Here is a 22,126-nt window from a genome sequence, read left to right as displayed (position 1 = left end):
TAGATAGATAGATAGATGATAGATAGATAGATAGATAGATAGATGATAGGTAGATAGATAGATGATAGATAGATAGATGATAGATAGATAGATGGATAGATAGATAGATAGATAGATAGATAGATAGATAGATAGATAGATAGATAGATGATAGGTAGATAGATAGATAGATGATAGATAGATAGATGATAGATAGATAGATAGATAGATAGATAAGTAGATAGATAGATAGATAAGTAGATAGATAGATAGATAGATAGATAGATAGATAGATAGATAAAAGAGACAAGTGAGATAATGTAACTGGGAATGGTGTGCTTTTGAAATCTCAAAGCCCACCCCAGAGACACATCTCCTCCAACAAAGCCACATTTCCTAATCCTTCTTAAACAGTTCCAGCAACTGGGGACCAAGCATTCAAATATAGGAGCCTATGAAGGTTATTCACATTCAAACTACCACATTCCATTCCCTAACACCTAAAGGTGTGTGGCCATATTGCAGTGCAAAGTGCATTCAGTCCTATGTCAAAAATCTTCAGAGTCTTCCAGTTTCAAGACTGTGTAAAAGTTCAGTCTTTTCTGAGACTCAAGACAACCTCTTAAGTGTAAACTGCTGTAAATTCAGGACGGAAACTCAATAGGGTAAACTCCAAATCCTTTAAGAATGATGTCAACGGGCTTAGATGGCTCTGCTTTTCTAGCTTTGTTGACTGCAAAAATGCTTCACTCTTTTGGAATTGTTCCACTCTCTGTAAGTAGCATTCCTTGGTAGATATCTCATGACTCTAGCATTTGCAGCATCTTGGGATCTCCAACATAATCCAGGCTTCACCTTCTGAGCTTTATCCAGTGGCCTTTTTAGGCCACCATGCTGGGAGTCCCCTGCTACATGTCTGGTTTCAGCAGTTTTCTTTAATGGCAAAAGGAAATTTCTTAACCTCTTAGTCCTTCACAACTCTAAAGCCAGATCCACCTGGCTAACACTGCCAAGTTCTGCTGTGTGCTTGGATGAAGTCTGCCCCGCTCTTGAATGTCAGTTGCATAAGCTTTCGTTTGTTGTGAAGTTAGACAAAAGGCTTCCCCCTCCAAAAAAGTTGCTGGATTTGGGGTGAAGTCTTATCTTTCAAATTACTACTATGATAACCCACTAAGTCTTGCTTTCAGTGTTTAACCATTTTCATAGTCCAAATCCCAAAGTCTTCTCCATTTCTTCAAGAATAAATCAGCATTACCAGGCTTGTCATAGTATAAGAGCTCATACCCTGGTACTAACTCTGTCTTATTTACATTTCTGTTAATGCACTAAGATATCATGACGAAGGCAACATATAGAAAACAGTTTACTGAAGGACTTACAGTTTCAGAGGTAAATATCATAGCAGACAAGTAGGCATGGCACTGAGCAATAGCTGAGAGATTCCAGCCTCATCCAAAAGCATGAGGCAGAGAAGTGGAGATGGGAAAGAGAGAGAGAGAGAGAGGAGAATTAGGAATGGCATGAAATTTTCAGTCCTCAAAGCCCACCTCCAGAAACATACCTCTGACAATAGGCTTTACCTCCTAATCCTTCCTCAACAGTTCAACTAACTGGGGATCAAATATATGCACCTACGGGGGCCATTCTGATTCATACCACACTTTGATTTCTATCCTTAATTATAAACTTCTATTTGCTGCCTTGCTAGGAAATGTCACAGCATACAAACATGCCCAAACTGTGGCATTTGGGATTCCTAATGTTTAGATCTGCTCAGTGAAAACTTCCTTGAACTGAATGGTCCTAAACAATCTTTTCTAAATTGCCCTGCTGAGTTATTATGTGACCTTGTGTCAAGTTCTTCGATTTGGGCAGGGACTGAGGGTCACAGATAAGGCTTGATGCAGTTGTATTGCGCAGGGTTATTTTCACGAGGGAAAATACACGAATGGAGAATCACTGTTCCCTTAGGACTGTCTTCAACAAGTCAGAGGGAAAAGTACCTGTGCCTTCTGAAGGTCTAAGCAGAACTACCAGCTCACACAGGTTTCCATTCTTAATAGTTCCTTTATTAAAAAAAAAGGATGTGTTAATTTCCTGATGTAATATAAAATATTGGAAAATTAAAAATGCAGAGTAGAGTCCTTGAGCTTTGAGTTTTCAGACTCCTTTCTTTCCTAAGTATATTCTTCATCCAGACCCAAATTGGTTGACACTATAGTGACCATAGGTTTTTTGTAACAGAGCCTGGGACCAGACATATTAAACTAATAGTTTATTTATACTAACTTTGGAAAACGTTTTTGAGGGCCCTTTCATTGTATGAAATGTTCTTCATATTAGTTCTGTCCCCTTTGCAATAAAACCCAACCTAAAAAATAGACATACCATACTGGTACTACCCTACCCTCATTACATACCATACTAGTACTAACCTACCCTCATTTGTCGCACTTGGTGAGTTTCCTTCAGTTCAGACTCTGTCACTGTTTTACTTAGCACTGACTCAAGGAAGAGTATTACAAAGAAATATTCCTGGATTTTGGTTACCCCCTTTACTGTTACTGATAGTGACAGCAATACTCTGCTGTAAACTGAGAAGAGACTCCTATGACCCTGCAGGTAATATGGAGAATTTGGCTTGGCTAGTGGCTTTCCATACCCTTACTATTAACAATGTATGTAGGGAAGCACACCTCTACACTGCTGGCTGTGGATGTAAATATCTTACTTTTCTGAGAGTCATTCTACGATTTATGGAAATCCACTAACAGGCTGGCATTTTCACCTAACTATTCTGCTTCCTAAAATTTGTTCCAAGCAAGGTGATCGGAGGCACACTAAAGTATATATGAGCACATTCCCTGTAGCTCACTCTTAATAGTGTGGGTTTTTACTATTTTAATCACTAGTAGGTAAGATGGTTCAATTAACTAAAAAATCATGTGTACTTAAAAAAAAACCAGTTCCAAAATATTATTTAAAATAATCAACAGGATGAACCAATCATCTTGTACTAAAAAATAGCACTTTAAAGAGTTGTCTTTGGAGTGGTTAGGTCAAGGATCTCCCAGCTTCCACCTCATGCAGGAAATTCCTTCCTGTCCCCGGGCTCTGTCATCTGCTGCGCAGACTTCCTTTTACATTTGGTACTTCCAAAAATTGCTATAATCTTGAGTTGTTTCTTGAAATCCTTAACACATCAAAACCACTTTTTCCCTGATTTCTATGAAACAAACTTGTATTACCAAACCATCATTTAAAATGATGCCTTAAGAAACTGTGATGTCCGCCTGACACCCGCAAGGGCCCACACAGGATTCCACAGGAGATCCTAAGACCTCTAGTGAGTGGAACACAACTTCTGCCAGGAGTCTGGTTCAAACACCAGATATCTGAGTACCTGCCCTGCAAGAAGAGAGCTTACCTGCAGAGAATACTCTGCCCACTGAAACTAAGGAGAGTGCTACCCTCCAGGTCTGCTTATAGAGGCTAACAGAGTCACCTGAAGAACAAGCTCTTAACAGTGACAACTAAAACAGCTAGCTTCAGAGATTACCAGATGGCGAAAGGCAAACGTACGAATCCTACTAACAAAAATCAAGACCACTCACCATCATCAGAACGCAGCACTCCCACCCCACCTAGTCCTGGGCACCCCAACACAACCGAAAATCTAGACCCAGATTTAAAAACATTTCTCATGATGATGATAGAGGACATCAAGAAGGACTTTCATAAGTCACTTAAAGAATTACAGGAGAGCACTGCTAAAGAGTTACAGGCCCTTAAAGAAAAGCAGGAAAACACAGCCAAACAGGTAGAAATCATTAAAGAAAAACAGGAAAACACATCCAAACAGGTGATGGAAATGAACAAAACCATACTAGAACTAAAAGGGGAAGTAGACACAATAAAGAAAACCCAAAGCGAGGCAACGCTGGAGATAGAAACCCTAGGAAAGAGATCTGGAACCATAGATGCGAGCATCAGCAACAGAATACAAGAAATGGAAGAGAGAATCTCAGGTGCAGAAGATTCCATAGAGAACATCGACACAACAGTCAAAGAAAATACAAAATGCAAAAGGATCCTAACTCAAAACATCCAGGTAATCCAGGACACAATGAGAAGACCAAACCTACGAATAATAGGAATTGATGAGAATGAAGATTTTCAACTTAAAGGGCCAGCTAATATCTTCAACAAAATAATAGAAGAAAACTTCCCAAACATAAAGAAAGAGATGCCCATGATCATACAAGAAGCCTACAGAACTCCAAATAGACTGGACCAGAAAAGAAATTCCTCCCGACACATAATAATCAGAACAACAAATGCACTGAATAAAGATAGAATATTAAAAGCAGTAAGGGAGAAAGGTCAAGTAACATATAAAGGAAGGCCTATCAGAATTACACCAGACTTTTCACCAGAGACTATGAAAGCCAGAAGAGCCTGGACAGATGTTATACAGACACTAAGAGAACACAAATGCCAGCCCAGGCTACTATACCCGGCCAAACTCTCAATTACCATAGATGGAGAAACCAAAGTATTCCACGACAAAAACAAATTCACACAATATCTTACCACGAATCCAGCCCTTCAAAGGATAATAACAGAAAAGAAGCAATACAAGGACAGAAATCACGCCCTAGAACAACCAAGAAAGTAATCATTCAACAAACCAAAAAGAAGACAGCCACAAGAACAGAATGCCAACTCTAACAACAAAAATAAAAGGAAGCAACAATTACTTTTCCTTAATATCTCTTAATATCAATGGTCTCAACTCCCCAATAAAAAGACATAGACTAACAGACTGGCTACACAAACAGGACCCAACATTCTGCTGCTTACAGGAAACCCATCTCAGGGAAAAAGACAGACATTACCTCAGAGTGAAAGGCTGGAAAACAATTTTCCAAGCAAATGGACTGAAGAAACAAGCTGGAGTAGCCATTTTAATATCGGATAAAATCGACTTCCAACCCAAAGTTTTCAAAAAAGACAAGGAGGGACACTTCATACTCATCAAAGGTAAAATCCTCCAAGAGGAACTCTCAATTCTGAATATCTACGCACCAAATGCAAGGGCAGCCACATTCATTAGAGACACTTTAGTAAAGCTCAAAGCATACATTGCACCTCACACAATAATAGTGGGAGACTTCAACACACCACTTTCTTCAAAGGACAGATTGTGGAAACAGAAACTAAACAGGGACACAGTGAAACTAACAGAAGTTATGAAACAAATGCCCTGACAGATATCTACAGAACATTTTATCCTAAAACAAAAGGATATACCTTCTTCTCAGCACCTCATGGGACCTTCTCCAAAATTGGCCATATAATTGGTCACAAAACAGGCCTCAATAGATACAAAAATATTGAAATTGTCCCATGTATCCTATCAGACCACCATGGCCTAAGACTGATCTTCAATAACAACATAAATAATGGAAAGCCAACATTCACGTGGAAACTGAATAACACTCTTCTCAATGATACCTTGGTCAAGGAAGGAATAAAGAAAGAAATTAAAGACTTTTTAGAGTTTAATGAAAATGAAGCCACAACGTACCCAAACCTAAGGGACACAATGAAAGCATTTCTAAGAGGGAAACTCATAGCTCTGAGTGCCTCCAAGAAGAAACGGGAGACAGCACATACTAGCAGCTTGACAACACATCTAAAAGCCCTAGAAAAAAAGGAAGCAAATTCACCCAAGAGGAGTAGACGGCAGGAAATAATCAAACTCAGGGGTGAAATCAACCAAGTGGAAACAAGAAGAACTATTCAAAGAATTAACCAAACGAGGAGTTGGTTCTTTGAGAAAATCAACAAGATAGATAAACGCTTAGCTAGACTCACTAAAGGGCACAGGGACAAAATCCTAATTAACAAAATCAGAAATGAAAAGGGAGACATAACAACAGATCCTGAAGAAATCCAAAACACCATCAGATCCTTCTACAAAAGGCTATACTCAACAAAACTGGAAAACCTGGACAAAATGGACAAATTTCTGGACAGATACCAGGTACCAAAGTTGAATCAGGATCAAGTTGACCATCTAAACAGTCCCATATCACCTAAAGAAATAGAAGCAGTTATTAATAGTCTCCCAACCAAAAAAAGCCCAGGACCAGATGGGTTTAGTGCAGAGTTCTATCAGACCTTCAAAGAAGATCTAATTCCAGGTCTGCACAAACTATTTCACAAAATAGAAGTAGAAGGTACTCTACCCAACTCATTTTATGAAGCCACTATTACTCTGATACCTAAACCACAGAAAGACCCAACAAAGATAGAGAACTTCAGACCAATTTCTCTTATGAATATCGATGCAAAAATCCTCAATAAAATTCTCGCTAACCGAATCCAAGAACACATTAAAGCAATCATCCATCCTGACCAAGTAGGTTTTATTCCAGGGATGCAGGGATGGTTTAATATACGAAAATCCATCAATGTAATCCATTACATAAACAAACTCAAAGACAAAAACCACATGATCATCTCGTTAGATGCAGAGAAAGCATTTGACAAGATTCAACACCCATTCATGATAAAAGTCTTGGAACGATCAGGAATTCAAGGCCCATACCTAAACATGATAAAAGCAATCTACAGCAAACGAGTAGCCAACATCAAAGTAAATGGAGAGAAGCTGGAAGCAATCCCACTAAAATCTGGGACTAGACAAGGCTGCCCACTTTCTCCCTACCTTTTCAACATAGTACTTGAAGTATTAGCCAGAGCAATTCGACAACAAAAGGAGATCAAGGGGATACAAATTGGAAAAGAGGAAGTCAAAATATCACTTTTTGCAGATGATAGGATAGTATATATAAGTGACCCTAAAAATTCTACCAGAGAACTCCTAAACCTGATAAACAGCTTCGGTGAAGTAGCTGGATATAAAATAAACTCAAACAAGTCAATGGCCTTTCTCTATACAAAGAATAAACAGGCTGAGAAAGAAATTAGGGAAACAACACCCTTCTCAATAGTCACAAATAATATAAAATATCTTGGCGTGACTCTAACTAAGGAAGTGAAAGATCTGTATGATAAAAACTTCAAATCTCTGAAGAAAGAAATTAAGGAAGATCTCAGAAGATGGAAAGATCTCCCATGCTCATGGATTGGCAGGATCAACATTGTAAAAATGGCTATCTTGCCAAAAGCAATCTACAGATTCAATGCAATCCCCATCAAAATTCCAACTCAATTCTTCAACGAATTGGAAGGAGCAATTTGCAAATTTGTCTGGAATAACAAAAAACCTAGGATAGCAAAAAGTCTTCTCAAGGATAAAAGAACTTCTGGCGGAATCACCATGCCACACCTAAAGCTTTACTACAGAGCAATTGTGATAAAAACTGCATGGTACTGGTATAGAGACAGACAAGTAGACCAATGGAATAGAATTGAAGACCCAGAAATGAACCCACACACCTATGGTCACTTGATCTTCGACAAGGGAGCTAAAACCATCCAGTGGAAGAAAGACAGCATTTTCAACAATTGGTGCTGGCACAACTGGTTGTTATCGTGTAGAAGAATGCGAATCGATCCATACTTATCTCCTTGTACTAAGGTCAAATCTAAGTGGATCAAGGAACTTCACATAAAACCAGAGACACTGAAACTTATAGAGGAGAAAGTGGGGAAAAGCCTTGAAGATATGGGCACAGGGGAAAAATTCCTGAACAGAACAGCAATGGCTTGTGCTGTAAGACTGAGAATTGACAAATGGGACCTAATGAAACTCCAAAGTTTCTGCAAGGCAAAAGACACCGTCAATAAGACAAAAAGACCACCATCAGATTGGGAAAGGATCTTTACCTATCCTAAATCAGATAGGGGACTAATATCCAACATATATAAAGAACTCAAGAAAGTGGACTTCAGAAAATCAAATAACCCCATTAAAAAATGGGGCTCAGAACTGAACAAAGAATTCTCACTTGAGGAATACCGAATGGCAGAGAAACACCTGAAAAAATGTTCAACATCCTTAATCATCAGGGAAATGCAAATCAAAACAACCCTGAGATTCCACCTCACACCAGTCAGAATGGCTAAGATCAAAAATTCAGGTGACAGCAGATGCTGGCGTGGATGTGGAGAAAGAGGAACACTCCTCCATTGTTGGTGGGAGTGCAGGCTTGTACAACCACTCTGGAAATCAGTCTGGCGGTTCCTCAGAAAATTGGACATAGTACTACCGGAGGATCCAGCAATACCTCTCCTGGGCATATATCCAGAAGATGCCCCAAAAGGTAAGAAGGACACATGCTCCACTATGTTCATAGCAGCCTTATTTATAATAGCCAGAAGCTGGAAAGAACCTAGATGCCCCTCAACAGAGGAATGGATACAGAAAATGTGGTACATCTACACAATGGAGTACTACTCAGCTATTAAAAAGAATGAATTTATGAAATTCCTAGCCAAATGGATGGACCTGGAGGGCATCATCCTGAGTGAGGTAACACATTCACAAAGAAACTCACACAATATGTACTCACTGATAAGTGGATATTAGCCCCAAACCTAGGATACCCAAGATATAAGATATAATGTGCTAAACACATGAAACTCAAGAAGAATGAAGACTGAAGTGTGGACACTATGCCCCTCCTTAGATTTGGGAACAAAACACCCATGGAAGGAGTTACAGAGACAAAGTTTGGAGCTGAGATGAAAGGATGGACCATGTAGAGACTGCCATATCCAGGGATCCACCCCATAATCAGCATCCAATCGCTGACACCATTGCATACACTAGCAAGATTTTATTGAAAGGACCCAGATGTAGCTGTCTCTTGTGAGACTATGCCGGGGCCTAGCAAACACAGAAGTGGATGCTCACAGTCAGCTAATGGATGGATCATAGGGCTCCCAATGGAGGAGCTAGAGAAAGTAGCCAAGGAGCTAAAGGGATCTGCAACCCTATAGGTGGAACAACATTATGCACTAACCAGTACCCCGGAGCTCTTGACTCTAGCTGCATATATATCAAAAGATGGCCTAGTCGGCCATCACTGGAAAGAGAGGCCCATTGGACTTGCAAATTTTATATGCCCCAGTACAGGGGAACACCAGGGCCAAAAAGGGGGAGTGGGTGGGCAGGGGAGTGGGGGTGGGTGGATATGGGGGACTTTTGGTATAGCATTGGAAATGTAAATGAGCTAAATACCTAATAAAAAATGGAAAAAAAAAAAAAGAAACTGTGATGTCCAATCCTTAGACCTCTGTACTGAGATGTATGTACATAAATGATCAGACCTTGACCCGGAAGGAATCTGTACAAAGTAAGGATTTCCACATTCCAGGAAATGTGAATCCTGGACGGTGTTCAAGTGCAAAGCAGGCTCACAAAACAGGCCTGTGGGACTGCATCTATCTCCCTGCCCACTAGCATCAACACCAACACTAACATAGACCTCCCAGAAGTCCTTCCTCATTTTGCCCTGCCTCCAAGAAAGCCCCAGGTTTCCTGGGGATTCAGATAAATCTCATACCTCTTGCAAATACAAGATTTTAGTTACCGGAAAACCATTATTGAGAATGAGGTTTTCAGGGTGACAACAAGAGATCATTTCTCCAACCTTGTGATCGTTCAGTCTAATAGGTAGGCTGGCCTCCTTGCTTGTTATGAATGTCTCTTAATTGACCAGAAACAGTCAGAGAGGATATATCTCAAGTAGTCTATCTTGTTTCCAGATTCATTTTCTGACCTAAAATAATGATCCCGTGGTTGGATTAAATTCAAATTATGGGAGATGGGTTGTCACATGCTACTTGATATTGACAGGGTGTACAATGAAAGTCAGCCCACATCCAGTCCCGAATAAATACACAGAACATTCAGAACTGTTCAGAGTTACCCAAAAAGATAATGGATTCAAGCCCCAGCTACCACATCTGAATCAGAGCCAAACTTAAACTTGAGGTGGCAAGGAGAGAGAAGAGTTCCCTAATCCTGAAACCGAGGCTTCAAAACAAATCACTCCTGAATGGAGAGTGACCTTCAGTGAAAAGACACAGCCAGAGGAAGGAGACTCTACAGGGAAAGGGTTGGGGGAGATGCAAACCTACTGAACTCTTCCTCTGATCTCCAATCAAACCAGGGGCAGAAGAAACAGATACTCTGCTGCTGATGCTCAGTCTTACCTGGTTCCCCTGGCAGAGGAAGAAGTGAATTGGGGTTCTGATGATGTCAGCGAGCAGAATTCAGGTCAGGTTATATTCCTTTTGATTGTAAAAAGAAACGTTCGATATTTCTACAGCTAGATGTAATGAAAGCATATTTGGAGCTGTTATACTAAATTCCATAAATTCTTACCTCTCCCCAGGTTTCTGGTTGTTGTTTAATTTACTATGATTCGTATGCTTTGATTTTTAATTCCGTTTTCTATTACTTAAGATACCTGCCCTCTAGGCTATGTTTAAATGGTCCAGAGTTTTTCAGCAAGGCTAGGCTTTTCTGACAAAAGTCATCTATTCTTGTGCTGTAACTGCCACTGTCAGCCCTTGCTTGGCCACGACATTTCCATTGTTAGTAGTCAGTGGAAGCCTGGCCAACAGCTGTAATGAGCCAAGAATTGCTGATTGGTTGGCTTGTATTTATTTTCCCCTTTGGAACACTTGAATCAATCATAGGAATGTATTGCTAATTTGGATGCCATGTTTTTACAATGAATGCATTTTGAGTATTGTTTGTTGGAATAAGATGTGGAAAGGGAGGTAGTAAAGGTGACTCTCACAATTACACAGAGATGTAATTCTTACGAAGAGAAATTTATTTTGTTTTCTCTTTTAGAAATCTGCTCTGTCTCTGTCAATCAGGTTAGCGATGATGATAACTCCACTGGATATGATGTAAGTCATCATTTTCTTTATTAAGCCATTCTCATTGTAAAGATGTGTAAAGGGAAAGAAGGAATGAAGAAACGAGCCAATGAAGGAACAAAGTAACAGAGAGAGAGAGGGAAAGGGAGGGGGAGGGGGAGGGAGAGGGAGATGGAGAAGAGGGAGAGGGAGAGGGAGAGGGAGAGGGAGAGGGAGAGGGAGAGAGGGAACAGACAGACAGACAGACATGGACCTGAAGTCTATGATCCTGGTACTTAGGAGGTAGACACAGGAGGCTCAGGAGCTTGAGGTCAGCCTAAGTTTTATAGCAAGATACTGTCTCAAAAGGCATTATAAAATCATTTCTACCACCAACAACGAAGGAATTGAATTTTTCTTTACTAACTTAAATATCATTATATGAGACTTGAGGAGGGGTTAGGGCAAGGCAAGAGGAATTGCAGAATAATATAGTGGAAAAATACAATTAGGTTTTTGGTTTTTTTTTCAGTGAGTAAGATCTTTTTATTTTGAGACAAGAAGATTTACTCTTCATGTCTCCTGCTGTTATCTGTAAAGATATCTGGTGGCATTGCATACCTGGATGCTTACTAGAGTCTGTTCATGGGGCTTGCTCTTCTGATAAATATGGGGTTGTGCTATGATGGAAAAGAAGAGACTCGAATAAAAGTTGAGGCAAGTCAGTCATGGTTTTCATCTGGGTCCAGAATTCTGGCTGTCCACACTTTCCAGATATTTCTAGGTCCCTGGGTGGCTAATCCGTCACACACAGTGTAAAGTTTGGCTCATTTTGCTGCATCAGCCTTTTTGACTTTGTATGTCCCACTAGTCAGAATATAAGAATATAAGTAAGGGTGAACTGTGCTGGGCTTGTTTTTGAAACATTTAAAGCTCAGTAACTTCCAGTAAGCACATTAAAGTAGACCGACGTGTCTCAGACTGTGTCGCTGTGGATTTCCTAACTGCCTCATGGACCTACGATCACAGACGTAATCGACACCTTGCATCTCATCATCCCCCATTTTATCTAAAAACAAAACAAAACAAAACAAACAACTCCGGTAACATTAAATGTTTAAGATAAAAGTGTAAAACAGGCACTGATTTATTTACTTGCTTCTCATCTCCTTCAGAACAGTCATCCAGCAAGTGAAATCCTACAAAAGAAATCCTACACCTGATTCACTGCACTTACTGAATGTTTACTTGATAGACATTATAATCTCACCCTTCTTCACTGCCAGTCCAGACAATGACTTGTAAGGCTGGACAGTCCCACTCTTGTGAAGACAGTCATTTATTTCCTAGGCACGGCTTTGAATGTGGCCCTACAGCTCATGCATTAGAAACCATGTGTAACTTTACTGCAATACCAATCAAGGACCTCCAGAACTACACTGACTCCTCAAGGTGTATGCATCAATCACGGATCTGCTACCTCCAATAAGACGATGGGTACCTGTGTGCAAAGGATTCCAACCCCACTTAGGAAATAATTGTTGTACTAATGTACATCACTGTTGCAGTCAGCCTAGGTAGTTACTGTGAGTTCCCACTAAGAAGTCAATAAAATTGTATGATTAGCCCTGCTAAGAATAGGTGGGACATTTGAATAAATCATAGAAATGTATTACTATTTTGGATGCCATGCTTCTCCAGTGAATACATTTTGAGTATTGTTTGATGGAATAAGATGTGGAAAGGGAAGTAGCAAAAGTGACTCTCAGGATTACACAGAGGTGGAAAAGGAGACCCCAGGCATGGCCTAGAAACAAGTCAACCAGTGTGATACAATGTAATACCAACGTGTATATTATTACCTAGCTTTAGATGATGGTTGTTTGAGCATATCTGATTAGAATTGGGGTGGTGAGTTACAGGTTCCAGGAGAGCAAGGTTGTCAGCATCTCCAAGACTGTTTTAGGGACCGAGGTGTTATCATCTCTAAACTGACCAGTCTGAGTTACAACTGGCGACACCAGACTGGCACAGCTGCTGATAGCTAGCTATGAAGACAATTTGTGGTAGGCTTCAGGCTCAGGCGCCATTATTGTTCATTAGCTTTCTAAGAGGTTAAGAGCACCCTGTAAATGTTCTGCAGGGAGAGAATGAGGAGCTTGGCTGACATGATGATCTGCTGCCTTCATTTTAATAATCAACTTAGAGAAAATAGACTGATGTCAGTACTTATGAATTTGTTGACATAACTGGGCTTATCTGTGACCTACATCATCAGGTTTTGAAGGCTGTAGTTCATTGGGAAAAGCAAATTCTGAAGTGTGGTGTGAATGTCAGCTATATACACTTCTCCACCAACTGATGTTAGGTTTCCCTACCTTGTAAATGGTTTTGGTAATGTTTGTATACTGCTGTGTTAGATACTCATAAACAGTACTGTACTAAGGATTCCAATGTAAAGAGAAACTCCACTGAGATAATAATGTAATTGGATCAATTATAATACCTCTGCTACCTAATGAGGTGGGAGAATAGAATGAGTAAGTGAGATTAGCGAATGAAAAACTGCTTTAGATATAACTGTGTCTCCAGGTCAGTCCTTGGTGCATGTAAGGACCTAAAACCCCTGTAGTGGTGTCCTTCAGGCTGACAGTAACTGGTCATGTCAGGTGGTGAGCTAGCCAGGATGTAAGATTTGTGTTTCTAATCTCTTAAACTTCCAACTCATTTTGGGGTGAGTGATAGGAGCTGCTTCAAACTGTGAGCAGGAGGAAGGGGTAGTCAAGGATTATTAGGGCACCAGTTGCTTAAAAATTACTTGGACAGGATGCTCTGGTCACATGCCAAGGTTAGGAGTTGATCTTCATCAAGGCACACCTTGCAGAACAAGACACTGTCCCACTCCGGTATCAGCTCCCAGGTAAGGACAAAGGAACCTTGAATATTTCCCTCACCTCTCTCCCTGATGGCTATCCCCCTCAGCCATCTTTTCCATTCACATCCCTTGATGGAAATAGTTGGTGGGATGGGGAGGGGCTGTTAGGGTGCTTATGAATCATCAGATATTGAATGACTGGGTGTTCCTGTAACAGCCTCAGATTGTGTGATGCCAGGAAACCCAGACATTTGGGAATCTAACCTCCTGGCTCCATGCTATGAAAGTGATGAAGCAGCCGAGTTTGACACCCAGCCCAGATTGGCACCACTGAATCCTGATATCTCCCTGGGCTCCTAAGAGCTGTTGGAACTTCCCCTGGCTCCACCCATTTTCAACCTCTTCTGGACTCTGTGCTCTGTGTATCCCAACTCTATGCTACCATACCCTACCAACTTTCAGTTTGTTTTTCTGTTAGTTTACTGTAAAAAAACTTAAGTCCTGAAAGCAAGGATTTAATCTCCTAGGTAGTAAGACACTTTCTGAAATAGGAGGTCCAGGGAAAAAAAGTGCCCATTTCAAACATGGATGGCAATATGGAAAAAAGATTGGAGCCATTTGTGGGGACAAGCTTCTTTTTCTGATGGACCTAAGCATTTGTAAGGTAAAACACCCACCCTTTTAGAGCAAAAGACTTTGTTCAACCCAAGTAGAAAGAAATAAACTCAGAGATTCTACACCCTGGGCTTGCATTTTAGTCTTATGAAAGCTGCTGCAGAATGTGGTCCCTGGAAAGACAATGCCAGGCTTTAAATCAGCATTCCATACTCTCCACAAGCATTGAAGGTATTTTTTTCTTTCAATTTTGAAATTATAATATAATTATATAATTTCTCCATTTCCCTTTTCTCTCCAAATCCTCCTATACTCATCTCCTTACTCTCTTTCAAATCCATGGCCTTTTTTTCATTGATTGTTGTTATATCTATATGTATATACATAGATATTCTTAAATACAACCTGCTCAGTCTGTATAACGTTACTTGGATGTATGTTTTTAGGACTGACACTTGATATTGGATAACCAATTAGTGTGCTCTTCCATGGAGAAGATTATTTCTCCCACGTTCAGCATTTCTTAGTGACTGGCAGTTCTTTGTGTAGGATTGAGGCCCCCTGGTCTTTCCCTCACCTCCTTTGATATGTGTATTGATTGGTATCACCCCTATTCATCTCTTGTGTATGCAGTCATGTGGGTGAGACTTAATGGGTGTGTTTCTTCTGACTTTCCTAGGAGACACAGTCTCACTGGTCCCCTTGCTCTTAATTGTTGATCAGTCAGCCTTTACAGATCCACCTCCTTTACAGGAATCTTCCTTCACAATGCAAAGAGCTATACTTGGTCCTGACTGGTTATTGTTGTTGTTGTTGTTGTTTTTGTTTGTTTGGTTGGTTGGTTTTTTATTTTGTTTTTGTTTTTAACATCTATGAGGAATGACGATATTCATGGAAGCTAGGGGACATGCAAGTGAATTATTTGTTCAAATCCTATTGACCATTGTCCCAGATCCTAGACACACCCAGATCAGGAACTGATTGCTTGGTGTAACAAAACCCCAGCAGTTGCCATCTATTATTTTCATAGACTCCTCATAGGAATGAAAATTATACTAAAAAATCTGTTAACTGTGGTAAGATCAGAGAGGTTACTTAAGGAAGGGGGTGTTTCTCAACAGGCTAAATGAGCTCCTTACAATATTAAGGTTACTCCAGCTGCCCTCCCCTCTGCCTTTTATCCCCTAAGTAGGAAAAGCTATTAACCTAAATCTACTTAACAAGCTTCACCTCTTGATCTCTTTTGTTGTCGTTGGGGCCTTTCTTACACACTTCAAAGATGTAGAGATGCAAACTTTCTATTATATTTTACTCATCATACATGCTGAATTGATGTAGTTCTGTCATATACGATCAGAATTGCTTTAACATAATTGTTTTTAGGTATGATTTTAACCTGGGCCAAAAAGCAGATCTGCATCCAAATTCCTGCAGCTGAGTAGAAAGAAAGCTGCAGTACTTAAGTCTTTCTTCTCATAGTTTAATTAACTTAATGATGCAATCACTACTCTTGGCAAGCCTAATTTGAGATGTACATATGTGCATGCAAAGGCAAATATTTTAAGTCTTTTTGTTACATTTACTTGTTTATTTTGTGGGGCAACCACGCATTGCCATGGGGCATGAGTGGAAGTCAAAAAACAGCTTTCTGGAGTAAATTCTCTACCTCTACCATGTGAGTTTCAGGGACCGAATTCAAGTCTTCAGGCTTGGCAGCAAGTGCCCTTCCCTGCTGAGCCATGTTGCAGTCTCTATGATGCCTTTTAAATTTGCAATTATGTTGTCAAGAAGTAGGTGCTATTGCTTGTCTGCCTGTGGTTTCCCCCTATCCCACTTGTTTGCTACTGCATTTTTTTTTAAAAAAATGCAAATTTCCATATCTGCTCCATACCCAAATAGTGCTGGGAGGGAGCAAGCTTCTCAGGGCTGTGGACAGGCCTGTGAGTGCAGGGAGGACCACCACTGCTGCTCAGAGGGACTGGCCCCGGAACCCTAAGGACACAGGAACAGAGGGGCTGCCTAGGACAGGAGTCTTACAGTCTCCATCTGAACCCAAAGCAGATTCTGTGCCACAGAGCTACATACCCAAATACTGCAAGGAGAGAGCTGTTCTCCCAAGAGGGCCAATACACCTGCCAGCCCAGGTAAGACTACCACTTCTCTTCAAATCCCTGGCCCAAGAGAGACCTTTCCAGAGCTATCAGGACACAGGAACCCAGGATCAGCTGGAGATAGGATCCTTCTGGTCTCAGTCTGCACCCCAGAGCTGACCCTGTACTGCAAGCTCTCATTACCCAAGTTCTTCCCAGAGAGAATTGGTCTTCCAGGAGTACTGACACACAGGCTTGCAGGAGGGACAGGCTAAAGTCAGAGACAGCAAGACCAGCTAACACCATAGATAACCAGATGGCAAAAGGCAAGTGCCAAGAACAGAAGCAACAAAAATGAAAATGACTTGGCATCATCAGAACCCAGTTCTCCTACCACAGTGAACCCTGGTCACCCCAACTTGCCAGAAAAGCAAGACTCTACATTAAAATCACATCTCATGATGATGATAGAGGAATTGAAAAAGGACAAAAATAACTCCCTTAAAGAAATACAAGAGAACACAGGTAAACAGGTAAAAGAGGGAACATAAAAATACCTTAACGAATTACAGGAAAACATAACTAAACAGGTGAAGGAACTGAACAAAACAATCCAGGATCTAGAAGCAGAAAATAGAAACAATAAAGAAATCACAAAAAGAGAAAATACTGAGGAAAGGGACCAGGAGTCATAGATGCAAGCATCACCAACAGAATACAAGAGACAGAAGAGAAAATTTTCAGGAAAGGAAGATACCATAGAAAACATTGACACAACAGTCAAAGAAAATGCAAAATGCAAAAAGCTCCTAACCCAAACATCCAGAAAATCCAGGACACAATGAGAAGACTAAACCTAAGGATAATAGGTAGAGAAGAGAGTGAAGATTCCCAAATTAAAGGGCCAGTAAATATCTTCAACAGAATTATAGGAGAAAACTTCCCTAACCTAAAGAAAGAGATGTCCATGAACATACAAGAAGCCTACAGAACTCCAAATAGATTGGACCAGAAAAGAAATTCTTCCCATCACAGAATAATCAAAACACCAAATGCATTAAATAAAGAATATTAAAAGCAGTAAGGGGAAAAGGTCATGTAACATATAAAGGCAGACTTATCAGGATTACACCAGACTTCTCACCAGAGACTATGAAAGCTAAAAGATCCTGGGAAGATCTCATACAGACCTGAAGAGAACAAAAATGCCAACCCAGATTACTATACCCAGCAAAATTCTCAATTAACATAGATGGAGAAACCAAGATATTCCATGAGAAAACCAAATTTACACAATATCTTTCCACAAATCCAGCCCTACAAAGGATAATAGATGGAAAACGCCAACATAAGAAGGGAAACTACATGCTAAAAAAGGCAAGAAAGTAATCTTCTGTCAACAAACTCAATAGAAGATAATGACACAAACATAAATATAACATCAATAATACCAGGTAGCAACAATCACTATTCCTTAATATCTCTAAAAATCAATGGACTTAATTCTCCAATAAAAAGTCATAGACTAACCAACTGGATATGCAAACAGGACCCAGCAGTTTGCTGCATACAGGAAACCCACCTCAGTGTCAGACAAACACTACCTCAGAGTAAAGGGTTGGAAAACAAATTTCTAAGCAAATGGTCCAAGAAACAAGCTGGAGTAGCCATTCTAATGTTGGATAAAATTGATTTTCAGCCAAAAGTCGTCAAAAATAGATAAGGAAGGACACTTCATACTCATCAAAGGAAAAATCTACCACGAAGAACTCTCAATTCTGAACATTTATTATGCTCCAAATGCAAGGGCATCCACATTCATAAAAGAAACTTTACTAAAGCTAAAAGCACACATTGCACCTCACGCAATTATTGTGGGGGACTTCAACACCTCACTCTCATCAATGGACAGATCAGGGAAACATAAACTAAACAGAGACACAGTGAAACTTACAGAAGTTTTAGACCAAATGGATTTAAAAAATTTCTGTAGAACATTTATTTCATCCTAAATCAAAAGAACATACCTTTTCTCAGCACCTCATGGTACCTTCTCCAAAACTGACCATATAATTGGTTACAAATCAGACCTCAACAGATATAAGAAGATTGAAATGATCCCATGCCTCCTATCAGATCACTACAGATTAAGGCTGGTCTTCAATAGCAACAAAAGCAGCAGAAAACCCACATATACATGAAAGCTGAACAACATTCTACTCAATGATATCTTGGTCGAGGAAGAAAGAAAGAAAGAAAGAAAGAAAGAAAGAAAGAAAGAAAGAAAGAAAGAAAGAAAGAAAGAAAGAAAGAAAGAAAGAGAAAGGAAGGAAGAAAAAGAAAGGAAGGAAAGCAAGACAGAGAAAGAGAAAGAGAAAGAGAAAGAGAAAGAGAAAGAAAGAAAGGAAGAAAGAAAGAAAGAAATTAAGAAAGATAAGACTTTTTAGCATTTAATGAAAATGAAGATACAACATACCTAAACGTATGGGACACAATGAAAACAGGGCTAAGAGAAAACTCATAGCTCTGAGTCCCTCCAAAAAGATACTGGGGAGAGTATACATTAGCAGTTTAACAGCATACCTGAAAGCTCTAGAACAAAAGTAAGCAAATACACCCAAGAAGACTAGACAGCAGGAAATGATCAAACTCAGGACTGAAATCAACAAAGTAGAAACAAAAAGAACTATGCAAAGAATCAATGAAACCAGGAGCTGGTTCTTTGAGAAAATCAACAAGATAGATAAACCCTAGCCAGACTAGCCTGAGGGCCCAGAGAAAGTATCCAAATTAATAAAATCAGACATGAAAGGGGAGATATAATAATAGAAACTGAAGAAATCCAAAAAAATCATCAGATCCTACTACAAAAGCCTATATTCAACAACACTGGAAAATCTGAATGAAATAGACAAGTTTCTAGACAGATAACAGGTACCAAAGTTAAATCAGCATCAGATAAACTATCTAAAAAGTCCCATATCCCCTAAAGAAATGGAAACATTCATAAATAGTCTCCCAACACCCCCCCCCCAAAAAAAAAGCCCAGGGTTTAGTACAGAGTTCTATCAGACCTTCAAAGAAGACCTAATACCAATCCTCCTGAAACTATTCCACAAAATAGAAACAGAAGGAACTCTACCCAACTCATTTTATGAAGCTATAATTACTCTGCTACCTAAACCACACAAAGATCCAACAAAGAAAGAGAACTTCAGGTCAATTTCCCTTATGAATATCGATGCAAAAATACTCAATAAAATTCTCATAAACCGAATCCAAGAGCACATCAAAATGATCATCTGTCATGATCAAGCAGGCTTCATCCCAGGAATGCAGGGATGGTTCAATATATGGAAATCCATCAACATAATCCACTATATAAATAAACTAAAAGAAAAAAATCATTTCATTAAATGCTGAGAAAACATTTGACAAAGTCCAACACCCATTCATGATAAAAGTCTTGAAAAGACCAGGAATTCAAGGCCCATACCTAAACATAGTAAAAGCAATATACAGCAAACCAGTAGCCAACATCAAACTAAATGGAAAGAAATGTGAAGCAATCCCACTAAAACCAGGGACTAGATAAGGCTGCCCACTCTCTCCGTATCTATTCAATATAGTACTTGAACCTAGCCTGAGCAATTAGACAACAAAAGGAGTTCAAAGGGATATAAATTGGAAAGGAAGAAGTCAAATTATCACTATTTGCAGATGATATGATAGTATAAGTGACCCCCAAAACTCAACCAGAGAACTCCTAAACCTGATAAACAACTTCAGCAAAGTGGCTGGATATAAAATTAACTCAAACAAATCAGTGGCCTTTTTATATTCAAAGAATAAGCAGTCTGAGAAAGAAATTAGGGAAACACCCTTCTCAATAGTCACAAATAATATAAAATACCTTGGTGTGACACTAACTAGGCAAGTGAAAGATCTATATGACAAGAACTTCAAGTCTCTAAAAAAAGAAATTAAAGAAGATCTCAGAAGATGGAAAGTTCCCCCATGCTCATGGATTGGCAGGATTAATATAGTAAAATCGGCCATCTTGCAGAAAGCAATCTACAGATTCAATGTAACCCCATCAAAATTCCAACTCAATTCTTCACAGAGTTAGAAAGGGCAATTTGCAGATTCATCTGGAATAACAAAAAACCTAGAATAGCAAAAACTCTTTTCAACAATATAAGAAATTCTGGTGGAATCACCATCCCTGACTTCAAGCTGTACTACAGAGCAATTGTGATAAAAACTGCATGGTGTTGGTACAGTGACAGGCAGGTAGACCAGCGGAATAGAATTGATGATCTAGAAATGAACCCACACACCTATGGTCACTTGATCTTTGCCAAAGGAGCTAAAACCATCCAGTGGAAAAGAGACAGCATTTTCAACAAATGGTGTTGGCTCAATCATTGGCAGCTATCATGTAGAAGAATGTGAATCCATCCATTCTTATCTACTTGTACAAAGCTTAAGTCCAAGTGGATCAAGGACCTCCACATAAAACCAGCTACACTGGAACTAATAGAAAAGAAAGTGGGGAAGAGCCTCGAGGACATGGGCACAGGGGAAAATTTCCTGAACAGACACCAATAGCTTATGCTTTCAGATCAAGAATTGACAAATGGGACCTCATAAAATTTCGAAGCTTCTGTGAGGCAAAGGACATTGTCCATAGGACAAAATGGCAACCAACAGGGCTAATATCCAATATACAAAGAACTGAAGAAGACTCAAGACAACCAAATAACCCTATTTTAAAAATGCGGTACAGAGGTAAACAAAGAATTCTCACCTAAGGAATACTGAATGGCTGAGAAGCACCCTAAGAAATGTTCAACATCCTTAGTCATCAGGAAAATGCAAATCAAAATTACCCTGAGATTCTACCTTATACCAGTTAGAGTAGTGACAAAACAACTCAGGGGACAGCAGATACTGGCGAGGATGTGGAGAAAGAGGAACATTCTTCCATTGCTGGTGGGATTGCAAGCTGGCACAACTACTCTGGAAATCAGTCTGGAGGTTTCTCAGAAAATTGGACATAGTACTACCTGAGGACCCATCTATACCACTCCTGGGCATATACCCAGAAGATGTTCCAACATGTAATAAGGACACATGCTCCACTATGTTCATAGCAGTCTTATTTATAATAACAAGAAGCTGGAAAGTACCCAGATGTCTCTCAATAGAGGAAAGGATACAGAAAAGGTGGTACATTTACACAATGGAGTACTACTCAGCTATGAAAAGCAATGAATTTATGAAATTCTTAGGCAAATGGATGGAACTAGAAAATATTATCTTGAATGAGGTAATCCAATCATAAAAGAACACACATGGTATGCACTCACTGATAAGTGGATATTAGCCCAGAAGTTCGGAATACCCAAGATAAAATTCACAGACCACATGAAGCTCAAGAAAAAGGAAGACCAAAGTGTGGATAATTTGGTCCTTCTTAAAAGCAGGAACAACATACCCATGGGAGGAGATACAGAGACAAAGTGTGAAGCAGAGACTGAAGGAAAGGCCATCCAGAGACTGCCCCACCCTGGGGATCCATCCCATATACAGTCACCAAAACCAGACAATATTGTGAATGCCAAGAAGTTCTTGCTGACAGGACACTGATATAGCTGTCTCCTGAGAGGCTCTACAAGTTTCTGACAAATGCAGAGGTGGATGATCTCAGCCA

Source organism: Mus musculus, chromosome 16 (genome assembly GCF_000001635.26).
Source record: "Mus musculus strain C57BL/6J chromosome 16, GRCm38.p6 C57BL/6J".
NCBI lineage: Eukaryota > Metazoa > Chordata > Mammalia > Rodentia > Muridae > Mus > Mus musculus.
Note: the sequence above shows the minus strand (reverse complement) of the source record.